This window comes from Desmodus rotundus, chromosome 7 (assembly GCF_022682495.2).
Source record: "Desmodus rotundus isolate HL8 chromosome 7, HLdesRot8A.1, whole genome shotgun sequence".
NCBI lineage: Eukaryota > Metazoa > Chordata > Mammalia > Chiroptera > Phyllostomidae > Desmodus > Desmodus rotundus.
Genome location: NC_071393.1, coordinates 34,454,746 through 34,478,371, shown reverse-complemented (window position 1 = coordinate 34,478,371; position 23,626 = coordinate 34,454,746). Strand labels below are relative to the sequence as shown.

Below are 23,626 nucleotides of genomic sequence, written 5' to 3'. Positions count from 1 at the left end.
CCTGACACAGCCAGGGCAAGGAGAGGAGGCCGCTGTGATTAATGAGCAGGTCTTGGCTAACGAGCTAGAGGTGGGACTCCTCACCAAGGGCCCTGTGCCCTGGGGCCTGAGCCAGGGTGGGGCCGAGCCCCAGGTTCTGGGCAATTCTAGCCAGCCCTTGCTCATAAGAGACCTGTGGCTGTCTTTGTCCTCTTCACCCTTCTGCCTGTCCCTTGGGGCAGGCTCCCTCCTCTTGCTGGCTCTCTGTCTTCTCCTCTGGGGGCTTGCATTGACATGTCTATGGCCGAGGTTCCACTGAGGACCCTTTGTTCTTGGGGGAATAGAAGACCTTACTGAGGATACCCTGCAGGAAAACACCCCGAGACCCTAACCCCTATGTGGCATTATTAGAGCAAAAGCGCCTTTGTCTGGTCTTCACAGAGCCCCCACTAACTGATGAGAACACAGAGACACAAAGATGGGAAGTGACTGAGCCCACGGGGCCCAGGCCCTGCCGCCTGTGTGGGTCCCTCCCCCACCTCAGTTTTGGTCTGGCTGACTGGGTCCTTCTCCCCTCCAGTCAACCCCCACGCAACCACCCCTTCCCAGCCTGGAAGAGCAGGGCTGGCATCCCAGCCTCGGAAGGAGTCCTACTGTCTCGTAAGAGTGGTTCATGTCCATTCTTGTCCTGGGAGCTCAAACCTCCTGTCCTGTGAGATCAGAGTTCGGGCCTCTAGTAGCACTGCCCAGGAAGACCCTTGTCAAAGAAATAGTCTCAAACGTCAGACCAAGATGACTCCTGGGAATCAGGGAGGCCTCCTGGAGGAGGTGACCCTGAGACAGGGGCACTGTGGTGGGGCGGAGGGAGGGGGTGGCTTATTTAAGAAGGGAGGTAGCAGGGCCCTGAGCGTCAAACATTGTCTGAGGATGGTGGGACTCCTCCCCAGGCTGGGGTTCCCACCCCCGCCCCCGCCCAGGCTATAGGGGCTCTGGCATGGATAGGCAGACAGGCACAGCAGAAGTGGGGGTCACTCTGCACAGCGGGTCTGCGTGGTACCCCTGAGGACTGCATCTGTGCGCCCGAGGAGTGTGTGCGGGCCGTGGGGTGCCGGGTGAGCTGCACAAACGGAGGTGTCCTAGGGGGGATGTGTAGGTTGGGATAGAGAGTGCAGGGTCATTCCCTTAAAGTGGCACTTTCACAGCGTGTTCCACTGAGCGTGTTGACATCAGTGTTCTTAAGAATAAGGAGAAAATGTGCAGAAGGTGTTGGGGAAAGTGGATGGTTAGGAGCCAGGATAGAGGGAAACAGTGGCCGGGGCCACCACCCTGGTTTGGCTTTCCCTTCACGGGGCGTGTGTGTCACTGTGTTCTGTGTGACTGTGTGTGCGAAAATGCATGTGTGACTGTGTTGTGGTGTTCGTGCTGCACGTGTGTGTGACTGTTTCTCTGCGTGCGGGCCTTGCGTTCGTCACGGACCTTGGCCCTTCCTCCTGTACACAGACTTGCACAGTCTTTGCAGCGGAGTCTCTGCCTCCCCAGCCCCGGCCCCGACTGGTCCAGACCCCTCCGGCCAGCCTGTGCCCAGCCACACTGTGGAAACAGGGTGTGGAGGAGCCTTGGTCCCAGCCTTGGAGGAGCCCCCAGCCCCACCCAGCAGACAGGGTGAGGAACTGGGCAGCAGTAAAGTGTTAAACCACATGGGAATAATCAGAGAAGGCTTCCTGGAGGAGACAGGGCTGGCAGGCCTTGGCGGATTGAAAGAGAATTTAGTTTTGCCGAGGGAAGGAAGGAGGGCAGGGTAGGTGGAGGAGGCATCAAGGGGACATGCTTGGCTTCAGGAAGGGCGCAGCGATGTGGTGGAGGAGAGAGGCAGGAAGCCAGCCAGCTAGGCACAGGGTACTTGTAAAAATGTGCTGGAGAGGCAGGCAGCGGGATGCCCGGCACAGCGGAGAGGCTCCGGGAATATTTATGACGTGAAGCCGGGGGCCCAATTATGGAGTTTTCTGTGTGTCCTTGGGGCAGGGGCCCAGTGGGAAGTGCAGCGTGAGCAGAGTTAATGACAGCAGCTGCGTTCATGGAACCTACCGTGCAGGCGGCCCGGTTAACCAGGCGTATCACTGTGTCGCGTTATCCAGGGGTGTTACTGTGTCACTTTGCAGATAAGGAATTGGAGGCTCAGGGAGGTAGCGAAGTGCTCACGGCGACAGCACAAATTAATGGTGGTGCTGGGATCTGATTCCAGGTCGGACTTCAAAGTATTCCTCTCCCTACTTCCGTGCCTCAGTTTCCCCATATGCACTGAAAGGGGCCTGGAGAGATGACCTCTGACTTGGCCACTTTCTGTGGGCTTGAAGAGCTCCTTGCTTTGGAGCTAGAGCCCACTGACCCCGGAGTTCCCTCTTGGCCCTGATTCTGAGTCAAGCGTTCAGGAAACCTCCTCCTCCTGGGCCAGGTCTCTGGCGCCAGGGCCAGCACAGGACCTGAGCCGGGGTGGGCACTAGGGGCAGGCTCAGCGCCCTTTGGAGGACGGGTGTCTCCATGTTCCTGAAGGGGATTGAGTGCCCCAGTGTGGTCCTAGGAGAGTCCTGGCCCAGAGGGCAAGTTTGTCTGTGTCTGTGGCCACCTAGTCCCCGTCCCACAGGCCAGATCTGAATGCTTCCCCCCGCCCCCGCCCCGCCCCCAGACTGCCTGCCTCTAGCTTCACGACCACTTTGGGAGCCAGAGACACAGGCTCCTTTTTCCAGGTGAAGAAATGGTTTCACAGAAGCTTGCGTTTCCCAAGGTGCCCAGGGACTGAGGGCAGAGTTGGGGCTAAGGTCATCTCTGTGCACCTGACCTCCCTCTACCAGGTCCTCTAATAGAGGCCCTGAGAGGGTGGCCCTGACCCCTGAGCGGGGAAGCTTGAGGCAGGGTCTGGGACCAAAGGGGCCCCTCTTCAGGCTCTTTTTCCTCAGAGCCTCTCCCCCAGGACACCCAACAGGTGCCCATGCTGGGGCTGCCACCCTTCAAGTGCCCTGGAGCCAGCTGTGCTGTGCTGGGCAGAGCATTGTGGGGCCCTGTCCTGGGGGGTGGCGTGCCTAGTGGATTAATTAATGTTGGCAAAGCACTTGGAGATCTCTATTGGAGAGGTGCCCAATACATGCAAATCAGAGTGATTATTATTACCCATAATTACGGACTTTCTGCTGGAGAAATTATGCGGAAGCAAATGGTGGCTGGGCCAGGACAGGGCCTTGCCAAGCTCTGCTTCTCAATAGCAGTGGGATCTATCTTTCTTCCCTCCTTTCCTCCCTTTCCTCTCTCTTTCTCTTCCTCCCTCCCTGCTTCTTCTTTTCCCCCCAGCTCTGGGCTTGTTACCAGCTTTGCCACAACAAATGCCTTCTCACGGAAAGAAGCCACGTAGCACAGTTGGGAGAAGGAGGTGACTGGGCAGTAGCTTCTCACCCTCTGGAAATGAGAAGGATCGAGGAACTGAGCCTTATTTTGCTCCTCTTTTAAGTGGGTCCATAGGGTGCCTGTGACTGCTCAGGCGTGAGGTGAATCAAGTGTGGAAAAGCTGGGGGGCACTCAGGGACGGGAAATACACCCGCGAGGCTCGGGCACACGTTTCCATCAACACTGCCGTGCGTGTGCTTGCCGTGTCTGAGCTCACAGTCCCCGTCTGCAGCAGACACTGTTCTCTGTGGCTCTGGGTCCTTGGCCAGACTATTGGCTCCCAGTGACTGAGGCCGAGCCTTCTCTACCAGCCTGAGCACGTGGCCCCACCCAACAGCCCCTGGCAGTGCCCAAACCAGCAATCCAAGCAAATTATCTCTCTCAGCTGTACCTTCCTTCCCTGCCCCAGCCTCCAGTCCTCTGTCTCCACAGCTTCATTCATTTTTTGTGCCCATTGGCCCCAGAGAAGGTCACTCCTAGGTTCAGCACTACGAACGGCGGCTAGCTCCCCCTTGGGTCACTGTCTCCTCCTAGCTGAACACAGCCTCAGAGGTCATTCTGACTCAAGCCCTGTGTTGTCAAATGGGGATACCACGGCCAAGAGAGTGCCAGTGACGTCCAAGAGCACACACACACTTAGCGTTAGAGCCGACCACAACCCTGGTCTTCCCTGGCTCAGGTGGTCCCCACCGCCACACACGGAGGCCTTTAGAAGGACTTTCTAACACTCAGTCAACACTTGTCAAGCAGCTACTGTGTGCCTGTCTCTATATTAAGCTGGGTGATGGAGGCAGCAGATTTCTGTTCTCCCCACAACAGAGCTTGGCATGGCAGTCACACCAGAAGCGTATGCTTGGTCTTGTGAGACGTGTTCCAGAGACATGAGGAAGAGCAGGTCCCTGCGGGATGGAACAGTCAGGAAGGCTCCTTGAAAGAGGTGGCACGGAGCCTGGAAGGGCAGCAAGATAGGGGAAAGCGCACGGTCACTGAAGAGGAGGCTGGCGTGAGGCCATGTGTGTGTGGAGGGGTGGCAAGAAGCCCATCCAATGGGCTTAGGGCAGCTGATGAGTTTGGGAAGGTAGGTGGTAGGGGCTGGTCCCTGGGAGGGTCACAGGGGAAGGTTGCTGCCACCTTGGACGGGTCAGGGTTTCCACTCAGTTCTCCAGTGCTCCGGTCTGGCCTGCTACAGGGCCCCACTCCCCAGCTCGCCTGCCTGCCCTCCTTTGCCTGGGGTTGGCTGACTTCATGTGGAAGTGACAGTAGGTGTGGGCTGTCTCTGGGTCTTTTGTGCCATGCAACACGGCTCCTTTCTGTCCCCTGCATTTGCCAGAGGGATGGGACAGACCCCTACAGCCCTGTGGGGAGCTGGGCCAGAGCAGGCCTCTTGCTGCCCGCCGATGCGCACTGCTGTTGGCAGCTGCCTGAGCTGGTGCTGAGTACCACAGGGCTCTTTTTGGCTCCAGATAATGAAGTCATGTCCTTGCTGAGGAAAGGAGGGAGTCTCTGCTAATTAGCTGCCAACCTAGAGGACAAAAAACTTTCCTGACGGGCTCCCGGGGCTGGCTGAGTGAGGGAGCTCTGCAGGGAGGTCGGCAGCTCAGCTCGGAGGCTGCGGCGGGAGTCTGGGCAGGCAGGGTCTGCGGAAGAGCCCTTCTAGGGACAGGGCCCGTGGCCCTGTGGCAGGGCCTTCGTGGTTCAGGGGACGCATCGGGCGGGAAAGGCCTTGGATGAGATAGATTTGGGTTCTTTCCCCAGCTCTGCCACTTGCAGGACATGTGACTTTGGGCAGGTTTGTGCTGACCTCTCTGGGTTTCACCCCCTGAGGAATGAGGCATAGTCACCTCTGCTGTGCGAGAGAGCAGCTGTTCAGCTCGAGTGACAAAGGAGTAGAGTGCTTTCTGCCCAACGGGGACTTAGGAAATGTTGGTGGCCTTGAGGTCTACCACTTGGGGTCACGCCTTAACCTTGATGTTGTCTCAGGCCTTGCTCATCTTGGGTACGTGTGCCCTGCCTCCTAGCCATGTGACCTCTTAGAAGGATGGGGTTTTCTTGTCCCACTTCCCTCAGGGTTCCAGAGGCAGCGGGCCCGGTTGAGTGGCTGGAGTCAAAGGCTAAAGTTTTGAGCCTCTTCTCTTATAGTCCAGGATCTGGGGCTGGGGTCTTCCCAAGGCCCCACGGGAAGGGGCTGAAGGTCAGGCCAAGTGAGCAGAGGAGAGAGAGGCATCTGGGGTGGAGAGGCCCAAAGCTCTGCCCCCTCCTCCAGGGATCAGCCGTAGCGATTCCTTCCCTAGGTGGCCCATCATGGACTTGCACTGTGCTCCCCCAGGCGTCCCTCAGCCCCATCATTACAGGTCTTAGAATTCTTCCCATTACTATGAGACTTGTTCTAAGTCCTTCATGCCCGTGACTCGTTGACTCTGCAGGTGACGCGGGTAGCGGTAACCGCGAAGCAGCTGACCATTATCCAGCACTTGCCGCGGGCAGGCACAGTTCACAGTTCTCCGCGTGCACTCACTCCTGTGCGATGGGTGGACAGGGCCAAGTACATCTCTACCCGTTTTACAGAGAAGGGTGTTGAGGCCTGAGGGGAGAAGGGGCGTCTCACGGGCACAGCAGGAGGAGCGACAGAGCCCAGCCCTCACCAGCCTGGGCCAGTGCAGGCTGCATGTCAGGCACCACATGGCCTCTCTGCCCTGCCTCTTCCCCTGCACACAGGGAGGTGGTCGGTCGTGCTCCGGCCTTTGAGGAGCTCACAGTTCGAAGACTGTCCCTAACACACCTCCTCCATGTGTCCCTCTCCCACCTGATCTCCTCTTGGCGTGTAGTAGGTGTTCGACTAGTTCTTGTTAAATGGAAGAATGTATGTCATTGAATGGATTGAAAGACCATGCATGTTAAGTGCTTGGCACTCAACAAATATTGAAAAAAAATATTCTCTGGATGGAATAGAGGAGGTGATGGTGTCAGGTGCCTGAGGCTCAGCACATGGGAACGGCAGCGGCAGCAGCAGCGGTGGGTTCTGTTCTTCTAGGAAGGCTGGGCGCCCACACTGGAAGCAGGGCTGGTGACTCAGGGGAGAGCTGGGAGCGGGGCAGGCGCTGGAACCCCAAACAAGAGGTGACAGCGGGGAGGGGGCGGGTTACCAGCTGGGGCCCTGACACCCACTCTGTGCGGAGCCGAGGACGGGGACACGTGTGCACGTGTGTGGGCGGCTGTGTGTGTGTAAAACAAATAAGTGGAAAATGAATTTAATTACAAGGCACTTTTAATAGCTATTTATATTTAATCCTGCTAATTCTCTGTCTTGAGCAGCCAAACTGTAATTCTATTCTCCTCACTCATGTGCTAGTGGGAGTGGAGAGAGGGGGGAGAGAGACAGCCCCACACAGGAAGCAGAAATCGCCTCCCACCCTGGGGTCGGCCTAAGCCAACTGTCGGCCTGAAGGGCATCGTTGGCAGGGCTCTCCCAAGGGAATCTGGGAAATTACCCCAGCTCTGTCTCCGGGGCAGTTTATCTGTGGGTGGGATACTCAGTGCCTGGAGGCAGCTCAGCCTCAGAGTCGGGCAGACACAGGTTCAAATCCCAGCTAAGCCAGGGCCTTCACCTCAGAGAGGCTCACTTTCTCTGTTTGTGAAGTAGACACAGTAAAAGCCTCCCACGGTTTTTGGGAGGATTAAACTAGACAGAGTGGGCCTGTCCATAGCTGGTGCTTACTAAGTGCACATGCCTCCCCCATGGCCCCCAAGCTGGCTTCGTCTGCATGCTCCCAAACAGCTCTCCACTCACTGGCAGAGAGAATGTGATTGACTAAGCCAGTAGCAAGTAAGTGTCTGGGTCCTGCTCCGTTTTCCAGATGACCACTTGCAGATGGCAGGGGATCCGGGGTGTGTGGTGGGTCCAGGGTAGCCTTGCAGCGGGACCCTGCAGGTGCTGGGGCAGCCTCCTCCTGGGCAGCAGCGAGGAGCCCTGTGCAGTGACTGTGGGCGGGATGAAGAGGAGCCATTCCGCATTGGTGTGTCATGCCTGGTAGCTTTGGAGGGGCCAGTTCAGGAGTTAGAGTCCTGCTCCAGAGTCCACTCTGCTATGTGGACTCCGGTCAAGGCAGCAACGCCTCTGTTTCCTCACCTGGGCCTTGAGGCCGGAGTGTGGAAGACTGAGTGAGAGCCATGAGGAAGAGCACCGGCTGTGGAGCGCTGCTCTCTGGGGCCCTGCCCCCGGGGGCCGGGGGCTGGGGGCATTGTTTTCTGGCAGTGCTTCCTGTGGTCGGCCGAATGCAGGGGCCTCAGAGTGGCCCTGGAGCGGGCAGGCGGGTTCTGCTGCATCCAGACTTCGCTCCAGCACCCTCAGGGGCCGTGTTCCGGAGCCAGGACTCGACCTGCCTCCACCCATTGCTTCTGTGCTCTCCTGGTTCTGCTTGCTGGGCCAGAGCCCCTCTCCGTGGCTGCCACAGGAGGGCTTTGGCTCTCCGCAGGCAGTCCAGGTGGGTGGCTGCCCCCCGAGGCGGAGGGGCTGCCCTGAGGGCTGCTGCTGAGCAGGACGCTGCTGGATTTCTTCCAGACCTCCTCTCATCACTTCTGCAGCGGTGCTGCGAGGGGGACGTTACTCTCACCCCTCGACGCGTGGGGAAACTGAGGCCCAGAGGGGCTCGGAGACGTGATTGGAATTTGGGCCATCTGATTCCGAAGGGATGGGGGCATATCCAGAGGCTGGGGATGTGTCAGAGCCCTGACGTCAGGGAAGCTCGGAGTGCCTGGTCTGAGGAGGGCTTCTGAGTCCTGGTTTTCTTATCCCTGAGGCCCAGGAAACCTCTGCCCCGAGACCTCGCAGGGCAGACGGTAGTGGCCGGCCCTCTTCCTGCCGGAGCGAGGCTCATGCAGGCAGCTGCAGCCCTAATTGGATGTGTAGGAGGAGAGAGCTTGACTCGGGGCCCAGCTGTCCTTGGGTTCAAATCCTGCCTCTGCCTCCCATTGCCTGAGTGATCTCTGGCCAACCACTTGGCCCCTGAGCCTCAGCATCGCTAGCAACATCTGGCGCATAGTAGGTGCTCAGTGTTTACCTATTCCTGCCCTCCCGCCCACTGTCTCTGCTGGCATGTGCACGTAGGTAATACTTGGAGGTAGATTTCTCTCTGAGGATATCTTTACTCTATCAGCCCTCTGAACCCTAAAGGATCAATGGTTCCCTTTAATGGTGACATGTCCGGGGTGGGGGCTGGGGTGGGGGCTTGCCTGGCTCCTGTGCCGTGTGCAGCCCCGTGGTCTGGCCCTTCTCCCACCCGCCTCTGCCAAGGCTCCCTGTACTCTGTTCACAGGCAGGCCAGCATCCCATTAATTTGATTGAGGGATTTGTTCTGAGCATGCTCACTCATCAGCTTGGTAAAAGCCAGGCCTGGAAAATTGGCAGGAGTCTGATGCAGGTGGGGCCAGCCTGACCACTCTTTCAGGAAGTGAGGGGTCGCTGGGCAGAGAGTAATTAAGAGGCGTGCAGGGGGAGCACTTAACCAGGGGGAGAGCACTTGGGGGTCCAGTTCTTGGGAAGAGTGTCCAGGGAGGGGTCTTACCTGGTCATTAACACAGACCCCAGGACCTGTCTGTGTTCCCACTCTGACCTGTCATGTCCCGCTGGACGTGCCCCCTGAGCTCATGGTGCCCGCCATGGCATGGCCATGTTGTCAGGGGTAAGGGAGGGTACGGACAGACAGAAGGGTCTGGGATTATTAGTACTGGGACTCGGGCAGGGAAGGTTTGGAGAGGTCCCTGGAGAGTGTGAAGCCTGACAGAGAGGCCGCTTGGGCAGAGACTGGAGGCCCGGGTTCTAGGTTTTACAGTTGGCTCCCTCTGTGCACTTGGGTAAGTCCCTGCTCTTTCTGGGCCTCAGTTTTCCCATCTGTGCAATGGGAGTTTTGGTTTGGAAGAGCTCATCTCTGGACCTCTCTGCATCCTCCTTCCCTAACCCTAAGAAAGTATGGGTAACGGGCTGAACCTGAGGGGTTGTGTTGGTCCCAGAGCCCAAGGAGCTGGAGAGGGGTGGGAGGCCAGGTATGTGCTGTCATCATGGCAGCCGGCACATTCATTAAGCATCTCTAAGATGGATCCAGGCCCCCCCGCCCCCTGTCACCGAGCACAGACAGGTGTGGTGGCAGTGATTCCAGACTGCACTGGGACGTCTGTGCTGGGGACAGCGTCATGCCTGCCACGTAGCTGTGAAGGGCTCAGGTTCTGGAGCCAGGCTGCCCTGCTGGGAACCCTGGCTGCACTGCTCCCTAGCTGTGCGACCTCGTGCGGTGCACTAAACCTCTGTCTCCCAGAAAAGAGGGATACAGGTAGTATTTACCTCATAGTGTTGTTGTGTGGATTAGGTGAGCTCATGCTTGTAACGGTCTAGACCACAGGTGGCAAACAAAGGCCCGTGGGCCGAATCCGGCCCCCCACCTTGTTTTATCCAGCCCGGCACCTTGTTTCTGCCTGGCGGCAGCGCCGATCTCCTTAGTTACATTTATACAGTCCTAACGTTACATCCGGCCCTTTGAAGGCAGCTGCAGGGCTGATGTGGCCCCCTGGTCTACATCAATGCTGAGTATGTACTGTTTACATACTCAGTATAGTACTCAATGCTGAGTGACTGTTTAATAAAAGTTATCTGCTATTGTTACTCTTACTGAGGCTCAGAGACCAGGGGACTTGCCCTACTTGGGGTGAAGGTTCAGGTGCTAGGCCAAGGCCTGTGTAATCCCAAAGCTGTGCTCTTTCCTCTCCTTGGGGCATTTCCGTGTCTGCCAGAGGAACTGATGCCCAGCTATGCCGAGGAGGGGCTGGACCAGGTTCTGCCCACCACCTGGGGTCTTTCTAGCCCCGTTGTTGGTAGGACTTTGTCCAGCTCACTCACTGGGAAAGTCAGGGCCTGGCTTGCAGAGGTGCTAGAGAAATACTTGTGGAATAGCCTGCTGGATAAATGAAGGCGGGAGGGTGGCCCAGCAGCCCCTACCTCCCTGCTCTTCCTCCCAGGGGCAGTCTGTAGCCTGGGGGCTTTTGCTCTGCTTTACCCCCCAGCCCCCAGTCACAGCAAACCTTCAGCTGCCTTTCATTCCTTTGGCCTTCCTGCTTGCTCTTTAAGATGAGAATAACTTCCAAACTTGATTTCTTTATACCTGTTTTGATATTGAACTATAATTCCACTGTCTAAAGGTCTTAGAGGAAAGAGAAAAGAAAATCAGCCCTACTCTGTGCCCATCTTCAGAGGGAATGGGACAAACCCTGCCGACCCTCATTAGATTGGGGCTCCTTAGGAAGGGCATGGGCACAAGCCTGAGGCCAGGAAGCCTGGGGCTCTGTGCCCCCCACCCCGGGGGTCTGTGCCCTCTCAGCCCCTCGGCTCCTCCTTTTACAGAGGAAGTTGTGGCCCCTGGTGCTGTCTGTCCCCTCACCCCTGCCCCTGGGCCACCCGAAGACCCATTTGCCATACCCTACCGTCCCTGCGTGAAGGTGTGCTAGAGATAGACCTGACTTACAGAGGGAAGGAGCCCAGAGAGAAGAAGGGGGTTGCCCAAATCCCTCAGCAAGAACCCCCCAGCAGGGGAGGCTGGATGGGAGGATGGGGGTTGTTATTTAGCTGGAGCTTGTCCCCTATCCCTCCCTGCCCTTTTAGTCAACAGCTAACCTCTACCTGCTTGAGTGGTGGGCAGGGTGCATTACTACCCACACTTTCTTTGTGAGCATCCTTGTGGCCTGTGGAAATGAGCTGGTGGGGACGGCAGACCCTGTGTCTGGGACTTCCAGAATCTAAGTTGTCACGTGGCCCACACTCAGCCCCAGATTTCTTATGCCTGCAGCTTGGCCTTGCCCTTCCCTCTAGCCTCGGCGAGAAGCAAACCAACCCTGTGTCTGCTCACTTCTCTCTGCTCACCCCTCTCTGCTCACCCTGAAGCAGCTTGTCATCTTTGGAATTTGGCTCTCCTGGTGGGGGCCTCATGCCCTCAGCTCTGATGGGCTGAATGAAAGTTGTGATTTTGCAGGTCACTGGCTGTATCACAGTTAGGCCAGAACAATGCCCTCTGGCTTCTTCCAAGTTCCGGTTTCCTCTCTGTACAGGGGACTCGGATGCCCTTTCAGAGAACTACTGGGAGGGTAGGCAAACTGCATGCCTCCCCCCACCCTGCCTCACCCCAGGTGGTGGCTCAGCTAGGCCCTGTCTGCTGTGACTGTCCCCCAGAGGCCTGGGGCAAAGGTTCAATGACAGGCTGGGGCAGCTCTGATTGGGCTGGCCAGGTTTGGGGTGGGGATTGGGAGGTGGGGTGTCTTCTCCCTCCTTCAGAGGCACTACGCATGCCTGTGGCAGCTTCTTTAACCTGGCCTAAGGTGGGCTTGGGGGCTCAGCAGAAAGGTCAGCTCCCCTGGAGCAGCCCCTCTGCCCAGCCCCTTGGTTTTCCGGTAATTGGCTGAAGACCCCACTCCTGTGCTTGAATTGGCCCGTGAGCTCCCGTGCACAGAGGGCAGTGCCCAGCAGTTTTCCATCGGCCTCACGTTCAAGGCACTGCTCACTGGGTTTGGCCAAAGCCTCTCTCTGCCCCTCTCCCCTAGCAGACTCTCTCCCTCCCTCCGAGCCTTGATTTCGTCCCATGCCTCTCCTCTGGTTCCGCGGAGGCCCTAGGCAGCCTCATGTTGGGATGTTCTGGGTGAGGCTTCCCTGGTCTGTATGGGGACCAGGGATTCAGCCCCCAGCAGTGGGGCAGGGCTGGTCACACTGAGCTTCTTGTCTCTCCAACTGTCCCTGATGTCACAGAGCCCGCAGCCTGGGGGCTGCGCTGAGGAAGCTGAGGCGGGAAGCCAGTTGCCTGAAGAACCACAAGATCAGGCCCTGGACAAGGTGGGACCTGGGGAGAGCAGCTCCACAGTGCAGTCTTCTGGGCCTGGGGCCCGCCTGCCCTGGTGGCCTTGCCCCGTGTCTGGGGTGGGGCCGGCTGGGGCCTGGGCTGAGGACCCCAGGCGGTCCTTCCTAGGCAAGAGTCCTTAGCCTCTGCTGTGTCCTCAACCCAAGGGGCTGGGCTGGGGTGGGTCCCCAGGGCCCAAAAGTGGAGGACGGAAAGTTTGAGACTGGCCAGGGCAGGTTCCAGAATTTCTCAGGACAATGCAGTGTTCTGGGAAGGGGTGGGTTCCTTCAAGGCTCAGGCTTGGGTGGGCTGACCTGTGTTCCCAGAAGCCCAGCCAGGTCAGAAGCCTGGGTTGGGGGATGGGGCGCACAGAAGCAAATATGGGGAGGCCTTTCGGGGCCTTGCCCAGGACTTGCCGTGTCTGAATGTGTTTCCTAGCCCAGCACACTCCTCCGTGGAGAACCACTTCAGGTGTCTCTGGCTCCCCTCCAGGCTCCGTCCCCTCCACTGACCACGTGGTATGGTGGCTACCTGAGTTCAGGTGTGTGTATTCTGAAGGGGGGTGGGAGGGGAGCTGGTGACAATGGCTGCGTAAGGGCGCAAGGGAGGCAGCTGCCCCCTTTGGATCACACCCCTCCTGCCGCTGCTGCCTGACTGCATAGCCCAGTGAAAGCAGTCGCTCCCCGCGGGCCTCGGCCTCTCCCTTTCCCACGGGCCTTCTTTGGGGCTGCAGGTTAGAGATCAGTCTAGGCAGGCCTCCGTCTTTGGGCCCCACCTCCTCGGGCCTTTCCTGAGCTCAGTCTTGGCTGCCCTGGACCTCCCCACCCCCGCCCTTCTCCAAATCCTTATTTACTCAGAGTCCTGACTCACCTCTTCAGGAAGCCCACCCTGATGCCTCAGTCCTGACTCTAAACCTTCCGACGGCGTCTCCAGTTGCTTTCTTCTCCTTGGCTCGCACTGCTGGCTCGGCGCGGGGCTCCATCTACAGGGACTGCCCAGCATGGCCTGTGTGGGGCAGGGGCCTGTAACATGTAGCAGCAGGCCGATGGGGTTCGTGGCGGGGTGCAGAGGAGCACAGTGGCACGGAAGCCCATAGAGAGCAGTACCTTCTACTCCAGGGCCAATAAGGTGAGATTTGTGCTGCACCTTGTAGGGGAGTCTAGGGGTGAGGGAGTCTTAGGGACAGGGACAGGCTAGGAACGGCCCTGAATGCCAGGTAAGGAACCATGGGGTCTGGCCTCCTTCTGCTGGCGGAAAGCACCAGGAAGAGGCCCCTGACTGGGTGGCATGACCTGAGAGCAGGCCTTCCTGTAATGCCTGGGGCTTTTCACCCACGCCTGGGGGGTCCCCTCCTTGTTCTCTGACCTCTGCTCCAAGGATGTTTCCTTAGGGAGCCGCCACTCAGGACCCCCTGACCGTCCCCCTGCAAAGTGATCACTGATACTGACCAGGCTTTAAGGCCACTGAGGTAGGCACCAGAAGAGTTCGGTTGTTCCCTGTGTCTTCAGCTCCCAGCCCAGTCCCTGGAGAAGACAAGGTGCTCGATAACGTTGACTGAATGAGTGTGTGCTGGGGCACAGGACCCACGCGCGCCAGGTGGAGGGGCTGCCGGACGGGGGCGCGGGGTCACGGGGAGGCGTGGCCCTTCAGGGAGTCCGAGCTGAGCTCCCTGTGTGTGTGGCCTTAGGCTGCTGTTGAAGAGCTGTGTGCCGGGACAAAAGCCATCTCTGGCCGTGCCTCATCAGTGGGTGGGCCGCCTCACTGGCTGTCTTCGGAAAGGCTTTGAGAACAGGTGGACCGAGCCAACTTGTCACCCAGGCTGGCTGGTGCCTCTCGGGGGTGGGGACAGCCAGAGGGGCCATGGGAGGCCGGGCAATTGGTGGATCCAGCCCTGACCTCAGTGGAGTTATTTTTGAAATCTGCAGGAGAAAGGGGATATTTTTAACCTTTGTTCCATCAAGGCATCGCAAGGGAAAAAGAAGGGAGCAGGAGGCAGAGGGAGAGTTGCGAGCAGGGGCAGAGTTTTCCTGGGGAGGGGTGGCGGCTCCAGAGCCCTGAGGACAAGCTTTTTTGTCCCCAGCCTTTACAATTGTTTTAAAAACTCCAACAGCAAGAGGGGACAGTGGAGTTCATTATATCGAGTTAGCTCCTCCATTTCAGACAAAGATCAATCTTCTGAGACTTGCAGCTCCAGGGTGGGGAGGGTAAGAGAAAGAAAATGGGAGGCGGAGAAAAAAATTCCCCGGACCAATTTTTGTGGCTAACATGATTACTAGGCTGCACGGCAGCAGCACCAGCTGTCGGCAGGCATCCTGGCCCCCTGCCAGGTACGCTCAGTTGCCAGCTGCCCCCAAGGCCCTTTTCTGAGTGGGGCAGGTTGGCAGGTCTGAGAGCTCCGGAGCCCGCTGAGGCGGGGATGCTGGGCTTGGCTGCCCAGGAGGCTTCGTGCCCTTCTGTGTTCCAAAGTACAGGCTGTGCTCCCGCCGGCCTTTCCTCAGCCTTGTGCCCACCTCCCTGCCTTTGCTCAGAGGGTCCTGCCCTGCTGGGTGTGCCTCTGGCTCTCTCACACTTCTTCGTAAGGGACGCCGTTCGTGTAGGGAACCGGAGCACCTCGAAGCCAGAGAGAGAGATGGCTCTGCCAGTGGGTTTGTGAATTCATCATTCATTCATTCGCTCTCACATTCATTCCCGCGTGCGTTCACTCATTCAGCAAGTATTTGCTGAGCATCTACCGCGTGCTGAGCACTGTACGCGGTACAGAGGTGGACACAGAGCCCACAAGCTGGACAGCATCCCGCCCTGCCTAGCAGAGTTCCTGTTACGATGAGGAGGCACACAAGAAGGAAGGACACAAACACATAAGGAAGAGGAAGTCAGGTGGGGGCAGATACTATGAAAAACTAGCGAGATTAGGCTGCATGGGGGCTTTTGACCTAGGGTGTCAAGGGTAGATGAAGGAGCTCCCATTTGATCAGAATGTTAGAAAAGTTGGAAGGAGCTTTGCAGGCAGAAGGAGCAGGACAGAGACCCTGGGACCAGCCAGCATGTGGGGGTGGGGGGTGGAAGGTCTTCTGCCCAGTGAGCAAGCTCGAAGAGCCTGCACTTGATTCTCCCTGCCATGGACCCCCCTTGCTTACGGCAGGGTAGTGACAGGATCCGAACTGTCCCACCAGCTGGCTGCTGTGGTTTCGTTTGGGGCCAGGAGGGAGCAGGGAGCGTGTGAGGCTGCTGCTGTGGTATCCAGGTCAGCGCTGACTAGCGAGAAGCCTTGTGGGGGAGCAGGCGGGTGCTGGGTGTGGGGGGGTGGGGTGGGGGAGAGCGGTCAGAGTTGCTGATGGCTTAGATGTGGGATGTGGAAGACGGGAGTCAAGGCCGAGGGAGACGTGATTTGGGGGCTCAAAATGAAGAGTTCTGTTTTGGACAGGTCTGTTGGATGAGCAAGTAGAGATAAATGACAGATAGGCCTCTTGGATCCATGCAGCTGGTGCTCAGGGGTGAGCCTGGGCTGGAGAGAAGTCTGGGCTCTTGGCTGGGATTTAAAGCCACATGACCATGGACAGACAGGACAGAAGAGAACCGGGAGAGCCCTGGGGCCGTGGATGTTTGGAGGAGGCCGAATGCTAGGAGCCCAGAGACAAAGGGCATGTCAGAGAATGACCACAGAGTTGGGCAAAACAGGGGTTTCTGGGAACCTTGATAAAAGCGGTACGGTGGAGTGGTGGGAATGGTGGCCCAACTGGAGAGCGTGCGTGAAGGGCGTGGGGGATGGAGGAATTTCCCTCCCTTCCTCCCTCTCTCCCTCTACAATGTCTGGGCATATCGATGTGCTTTTTTGTAGCTGTGTGAGCTTGGGCAAGTAGCTTAACCTTTCTAAGCCTCCGTTCCACATCTGCAAAACGGAGCGTCAGTAACAATTCCCATTTACGGAGCACATAGCTGGTGCTCTGTAAATGGGAATTGTTCTTAGGTAGGTGTTCCTGTCGGGAAATGGGCTGCCAGGCCCCTGTCTGCACGGACACTGTTGGAGGACAACTCGCTAATCAGCATCAAAATTTAAAACGCGTGCGCCCTTTACAGATACTTGCACATATGCATAACGAGGCAGGATGTTTTTCAGCAATGTTTGAAATAAAAATTGGAGACCCCTACACACAGCCCTCAGGTGTCTGGGGAAATGGGGTGAGGGCATGCCGTGCGTGGAGTCCCTCAGGGCGGCACGCCACTGTATGCACAGGCACTGGGGTCCCACGGCCCAGCCGCTCCCGGGCTGGGGTTCCAGGGTCCCACGGCCCGGCCGCTCCGGGGCTGGGGTTCTGGGGCCGGCTACGGACCACCACTCTGCACTTCAGTTTTCTCATCTACAAAATTAGGGGGGCCGCAGCAGCTGTGCTAGGAGCGTGCTGTGCAAATTAGTTGGAATACTACATGAAGCCTGGTATCTGGCACACAGTAGGTGCTCAGGGAGCACGAGCAGCGACCGTTGTTATCTTTGGGTGCAGGACGGGGAACATTCTCCAAAACTTCTTGCTGAGTCAGGAATGCAGTTATGCTCCAGCTCAGAGGCTATGCTCCTGTGTGTATAACCTGGTTTGTGTTCATATGTGCACATGTGTGTACCTCTCTGCATGTGTGCACATGCACAGTGAAAGTTTCACACCAAAGGGGCAGTGAGGATGGAGAGGTAGGGAGTGACTGTTTACCCTGTAGGAAGCACATCTTATTTGAAGCTCTTAATCGGAGAAAGCGTTCATGTTTTACCTGGGTAATAATGAGTTCAATAAGTAAAAATGGTAACTTAGGTCTTTGCTTCCTCCAGGAAGCCCTCCGTGCTTGCACCAGCCTGCAACCCACTCTCTGTCAGAGCTCCTTAGTGGTCAGAAGCCACATTTCGTGCTAGGGCTGCTTTGAGTCATATGCACATGTGTGATCTCCTCGAGTTATCCTATGAACTTTTTGAGGGTGTGGGCTATGCACTTGGCCGGCTGGACACATCTTGGCCAGCAGTCTCCAAAGTGTGGTCTGCATGTCCGCATGGGCGTCACCTAGGCGTCTGTTGGAAATTGGGTTCTCAGACCCCAGCCTGGACCTGCTACAACAGAATCTCTGGTGACTGATGATGCATCTGCAGGCACGAATGGGAAATCAAGGCACAGTGAGGGGGAGGGCCGGTCCAGGGTCATGGCTCAGGTCAAGGTCCCTGTCAGAGGTGAAGGAAAGGGCCACCACATCTGGTCCTGGGAGGGAGGACCCCAGGGCGGAGCAGACAGCCCACAGGTGTGGGTGGGCGGGGCAGCTGCCCCCCTGGTGTGCATGCCCTTCAGGGGCCCCGTGGAGCTGTGGGCCTGCTGCGGGAGCCTCCTGGCTGCCTGTCCCCCCTGTGGCCTCTGCCCAGTTTTACGGAAAGTTTATTCTTGGCACTGTGGGGTGAGTCTGCACCCCTGTCCAGGCCTGTGGACACAGGCTTGGGTGGGCTGGACTGCAGGATGGGTCCTGTGGGCCAGGGGTCCGCAGGCCCTGTGTGTCACCTCACGACTTTCCCACAGTCTGGGTCAATGCGTGGGGTGGGTGCTGGGGGTCTGCGCGCAGGGTAGGTTCCAGGGGTGCAGGTTTCCGCTGCTCAGTGCTCTCTTTGCCCCCTTCTCCTCTTCCATCTCCTGGGCCCCAGTTTTTCTCTGTTCCAGCCATAGTGTGTGTGTGTGTGTGTGTGTGTGTGTCAGGGGGCCCTGTTGAGTTGTAGGGTGTACAAGGGGGTGAGAAGGTTTGGGGACAGCTTTTTGGAGGACAGGAGGAGGGTAGCTCCTCGCTGTGACAGGCTCAGGGTGCTGGGGGCCCCAGGATGTCAGGGCCCTGGGGGTGTCTGCCCCAGGCACCAGACAGGAGTGAGGCTCGGGAATCCGGGAGATCCCTCATTAAGCAGGGAGCATGGCTGTGGGCCACTTAGTGAAGAGCGCCTGCCTCTGGGGTACCGTGGAGGCTGCAGGTGCTTTGGGTGGCGGGCTCCAGCCCCCTCAGGGGCCCAGTTGTGCACTGTGGTGAGTAAGCATCTTGGGGACGTGATTTCTGGGTCTGAGAACACAGTTTGATGAGGGCTGTCAGGGAGAGGCTCCGGCAGGTCCTGGGAGCAGACGCTTTTGCATCCCCCCAGCTTCCTATGTCTCCTCCGACTTCAGTTCCAAGGCAGCTTTGCTGAGTGGATGATTTCTGGGAGGGCCTCTGGCCTTAATTTGGTGTTAGGGGGCTCAAGCGTGTTTGCTGAGTCAGCCTGCTCCACGCACAGGAGTGAGCACAGGGATGTGATGTGGGGGAGGTGGAAGGCCCCCCCCAAGCCTTTCATAGCAGCAGCTGGCGAGAAGGTAAGGGGGGGCCACCCCCTGCACCCTCACATTGCAGGTCAGGGAGTAGCCGAGCTGGAGTTCTGTCTTCCTCCCGTCTGTGCGACCCACTCCCCTGCATCTCCTCCTCGTAAAAGGGGCTCCTTAGCGGGCATCCTTCAGGCTGTTGGGTCACGTGGGGAAAGCCTAGCGTACACCTGGGCACACAGCTGGCGCTCAATGAGTGTTAAAGCGCACATCAGTTATGTTGCTGCATGTGCATGTGGAGCCCCGGGCCGGGCATGGGGTGGGACTGGGTACTGGGAAGTGTCTGCAGGACTCTCAGGGGCAGAGAGACACAGTCCTCATCAGCGTGCACGGCCCCTGCACAGGCCAGCGCCGCCTGCCTGCCACTCTAGCCCTGCCACTCTAGCCAGGAGAAACTGTGCCCGGTAGACCCAATCCAGGTGGACTGCCTAGAGGAGGAGTGTTAACGATTATTAACTTGCTGTGGTTGGTCATCTCTTAAGCGTACAAGAAACCTTTTTTTTTTTTAAAGAATTTATTTATTTATTTTTAGACTGAGGGGAAGGGAGAGAGAGAAGGAGAGAACCATCAGTGTGTGGTTGCCTCTCACACGCCCCCTACTGGGGACCTGGCCTGCAACCCAGGCATGTGCCCTGACTGGGAATCGAACCTGTGAGCCTTTGGTTCGCAGTCTGGTGCTCTTTCCACTGAGCCACACCAGCCAGGGCACAAGAAACCTTTTTTCACAGTTTGACTAGCTCATTAATTTTAATGACCACCACCAACCAAAGGGAGCAGTTTGTTTCCTTCCTAGTGGTAGGGGTGGACGCTGGTGGCTGAGGCACCATGATTCAGCCCCGTTCCCCTCTCCAGGTACTGCAGCCTACCCATCACTCCCCATCATCCTGCACATTGCTTCCCAGTTTGGGGCCACCCATGGGGAGGGACACAGTTGGAGACCATGCCCTTGATCACCATGTCCTCTAGCCAGGCCCCCAGGAGCTGGGGTTTGCCGTCCAAGAAGCCGCAGCATGTGGAGTGGGAGCTGGAGGCCACGTCAAGTCAGTGGGAGGCCTGTCTGGGCTGGGCCACAGGGCTGCCAGAGGGGGCCACTGGGCCAGGCTGCCGGGTTCCCTCTTTGGGACTCATGTATCTTTCTGGACATGACTCATTTCCCTCTCTTGCACCCTGCACACTGACAGCTCAGAGCGTGTCCCCTGCAGAAGCTACTCCACAGTAACTGTCCTTGGTTGCCCTCCCCAGCCTGCCACCGTCCTCTGGTTGACCGAGCAGGACCCAGGCCCGTTGTGTTCAGCGAGTAAAACCTCCAGGTGCTGTCCCACACCCTGCGGGGCTAAGACGTGTGGGGTGCCCACTGTGCTCCAGGAGGTACTGGAAACAGGCAGGAGCACAGGCAGACAACTCAGAGAGCCCACAGATGCAGGATTTAGCAGCATGGATGCTGTTTCTGGGCAGAGCTGGGAAGGGGCAAATTAAAATCCATGAGGCCGTAGCAGACTGAAAGGGTGTCACCCAGCACACCTGCATGCAGCGTCTGACATGGTTAATTATTTATGACTCGTGGGATGAAGATGCCATCTTTGGAACAGAAGAAGCCTGTGCTGGATCAGAGTCTGTGTGTGTTGGGGGTTGGGGAACTTGGTGGGAGGCACTGGGCACATCTAGGAGGCCTGGTTGTAACACCAGCGTCACCGAGGGCAGAAGGAGGAGCTTCAGGTCACACCAGGGCTATGCACGCAGTTGGGTGGCTGTGGGTCCTGTCAGCCTCTGCCAGTTTTCTGCTTCATCCGAGGGTACCACCCAGCACAGCCCAGGAGGCTGGGGGAAGGCTTACCTGGGTTGGTGGGTTTGCCAGGCACCCACCCCACCCCATCATCACTGCTGGGGTTCACTGGCCTGGCTTTCTCTGGGGTCTGAGAAGCTGACCCAAGCTGGGACTGCCGTCATACTTGAAACGGCACAAATTGGGCTGGGTGTCAGGCCTGGGCCCTAAACAACATCTTATTCCTGGGGACTTATTTCACCTTTAAAGGTCAGTGTCTTTGCTTTACACACTCCTACTTGGGTGTTTGCCTCAGCTGGCCTCCAGAGGAGGAAGACCCCAAGGCCCTCTCTGCACTGCCCACCAGACCTCTGGACCTGGGCATTTCTGAGGTGCTGGTGGGTTTAGCAGAAAAACGAGCTCCAGTTCCGAGCCAGACCGCCTGGCGTCCCAGTGCCGTTTCCGCTTGTCTCCCTTTGAAAAGTGCTGTAATCTGTGCTTCAATCTGTGCATCTGAGAAATGGGCACGGCAGCGGCTTCCTCCTGGGGATGGAGAGACGAGATGAGGCACTAGAGGCCTTTGAATGTGGCCTGGCAAGGGCCCTGTCGAAGGTTGCTGGCTTGGCAGCTGGGTGCCCTTGTAGGGGGAGGCGGGGGGGTGGGCAGCGAGCAGGGAAGGCTGAGCTGGTGCTTTGGATCTCTGCACTCCAGCCTGTCGCCGTAGTGAGGGAGGCAGCTCGAGCTCCTGCTGCTGCCTAGGGGTCAGTGACCCAGGGCTGCCAAGTGCGTTGAGGTTGGAGAGAGCTTGCCTCTGCTCTGGTGACTGGTGCCCTCAGCCATGAGGGTGCGGGTGGGCCCAGAAGACTGAAATTTCTGAGTTGTGAGGAAGTAGGGTGGCTGTTTTAATGGGGCACAGAGAGGCAGCAGTGGCAACGCTGGGGCTGGGTGGGGGAGGGGAGGACAGAGGGCAGAAGGAGGAGGAACTGGTGTGTGCCCGGAACTAGCACAGGGTCTTCTCACAGGCATATCATTTGCTCCTTACACTGGAGAAGGATGTCAGGAGCCCTGTTTCCACATGAAGAATGGAGGCCAATGTAGGGAAGTCAGGTGACCCAAGAGGCAGAGCTGGGATTGAACCCACAAGTGTCTTCTGGTCTGCTGGGGGTAGTGTGGCAGAGGGCATCAGCAATGGGCAGGGCTGTGGTTTGGGGCATCAGTCATGCCTGGTCCAGGGTGTGCAAGTGTGACTCGGGGCTGATGCCCTCTCCACACTTCAGCGGGAAGCCCTCTGTGCAGCTAGGGTGGTGGGGCAGCTCTTTACCACCTCATTCAGTACTGGCTCCCGGGGGTGCCACGCTGGGGCCTGTTCTGCTCACGCCTCTCACAGCTCTGCCTAGTCCCTTGCCTAGCCTGCCAGGAGAGAGGGGTGCCTAGGGCTGGGGGGTGCCTTGGGATAAAACAAATAACTAGTGGCTAAGACATCCTATGCCAGGCGTGGGTAAGTGACAATTGTTTTGTTATCCCCATTCTGCTTCTGAGCAAACAGGCCAGAGGGGTGTAGTGACCTGCTCAAGGTCACTACAACAGAGAGTTGAAGGGCAGAATTCTGACCCTGGTGGTGGGACGGCTGAGGGGCTCAGCTCTGGTTCGCTCAGTGGGCAGTGTGACCCTGCCTACGCCCCTTCAGGGGCCAGGCAATTTCTTACTGTCCGTGGTGTAGATGTGGAAGCTGAGCTGAGGCCTGGAAGGGGCTCGGGCCGCCCTGGTGCCAAAGCCTGGCCTGTTTCTCCCACCCTCTTACCTCGGAGCATTTGGTGACTCTGTTTGCCTGCACACCCTCCCATCCGGGCACGGGGGTTCATGCCTCCTGCCCGATCCTCAAGCCTGACGCCTGCCTGTGCAGCTGCGGGGCAGGGGAGAAAAGCAGAACCTATTCACAGGGCTGGCAGAGGATGAGCTGGAGTGATGCCTGGCACACAGTAGGCACTCATCTCAGCAAATCCCAGTCCCAGTGCCAGGGCTGTTGTTAGCAGGACTACGGAGTGTTCCAGGGCGAGAGCAGGACCCCCTCTGGGCTCTGAGTGAGACTAGCGGCTGGAGTGAAGGGGGCAGGACTGGATCCTTTCTCAGCCGGCCCCCTGCCCCACTCCCTTCTCCAGACCCCAGGCCCTGGGCTGTGTTTTGTTTTTATCATCTGGGGCTTTTGGCTTCATTTTCGCTGCATTTTACGTTAACTATTTAAATCTACCTTACTCCGTCAAGTATTCTTGAGGGCTTCTGTGTGTGTGACACTGAGGTAGACTTAACCCAGTGAGATAGGGCGCAATAGGGAGAAAAGGCTCAGAGAACTGAGACTGGGGGTGCACAGGGCCTGACGTCAGGCGGAATGTTTAGGCCTGAGCTTCCTGGTGCCCGGAGTGAAGAGGAAAATATCAGTTTGGAGTTTCACCCCGACGTCAGGACCACATGGGGGCCCTGAGGAGTGGTTTCCGGAAGGAGGGGCCTTAGGGGAATGGGATAGGAAGGCTTCCGCACTTGTTAGCTTGGATCAGAGCAGCCCCTGCCTTCCTGCCCATCCCCGCTCCCCAGGCGGGACAGTGGATTCCCAGATTCACACTGCAGCCTGGGAGTGGGGACAGAGAACCTGGAGTCCTTGGTGGGAGCTGGGAGGGGCCCTGCAGGTGGTATATTCCTCTCATTCTTTCCACCTGGCACCTGGGCTCGGGGAGGCAGAGCTTGGTGTGCAGTGAGACGGGGACCACCCCCTGGGGGCCAAGTCTGGTCCGAAAGGCCCCTCAAATACCGTCTCTCAACCCTTTCATTTTACTGGTGGGGAGACTGAGGCCCAGAGGGCAATTTGAGTGCCTACTGCGGACCAGGTGTTTTAAGGCCATCACCCACTTCTTTACTGTGCCCTTTGGGTGTGCAAGAGGAAGCTGGGCTCAGCAAGGTTGAGCAGCTTGCTCGGGGCCACATGGTGGGGAACCTGAGGAGCCAGGCTCGAGCCCGGGCCTGTCCGGCCTCAGGAGATGGGAGGAGGCGTGCAGTGCCCAATCTTCTCAAGACCTTGACTGGCCAAGGGGTGCTGCCTCTGTCTAGACATTTCTGCACCCACAGAAGCTCAGGACTTGGGGAGTGGAGGTCAGATCTGGGTCAGGAAGGCCGACCCCTGTCCCTGCACAGGGTGATGCTGATGCTGGGACAGCATGTGTGAGGTGGGCACT

The 23,626-nt window shown here is 58.0% G+C and overlaps 1 protein-coding gene across 5 annotated transcripts in view; it reads left to right on the top strand.

Annotated features, from left to right (window-relative positions):
* Positions 1 to 23,626, top strand: part of LINGO1 (leucine rich repeat and Ig domain containing 1) — a 182,924-nt gene that overhangs the window by 54,006 nt on the left and 105,292 nt on the right. Inside the window, exon 1 of one of the 5 annotated variants that reach the window (XM_053928480.2) lies at positions 13,306 to 13,409. The exons of the other annotated variants lie outside the window; for them this stretch is intronic. The gene's annotated coding sequence lies outside the window, so the exon portion shown is untranslated. Of the gene's footprint in view, positions 1 to 13,305; positions 13,410 to 23,626 lie in introns of those variants that run through there. 5 annotated transcript variants of the gene reach the window in all.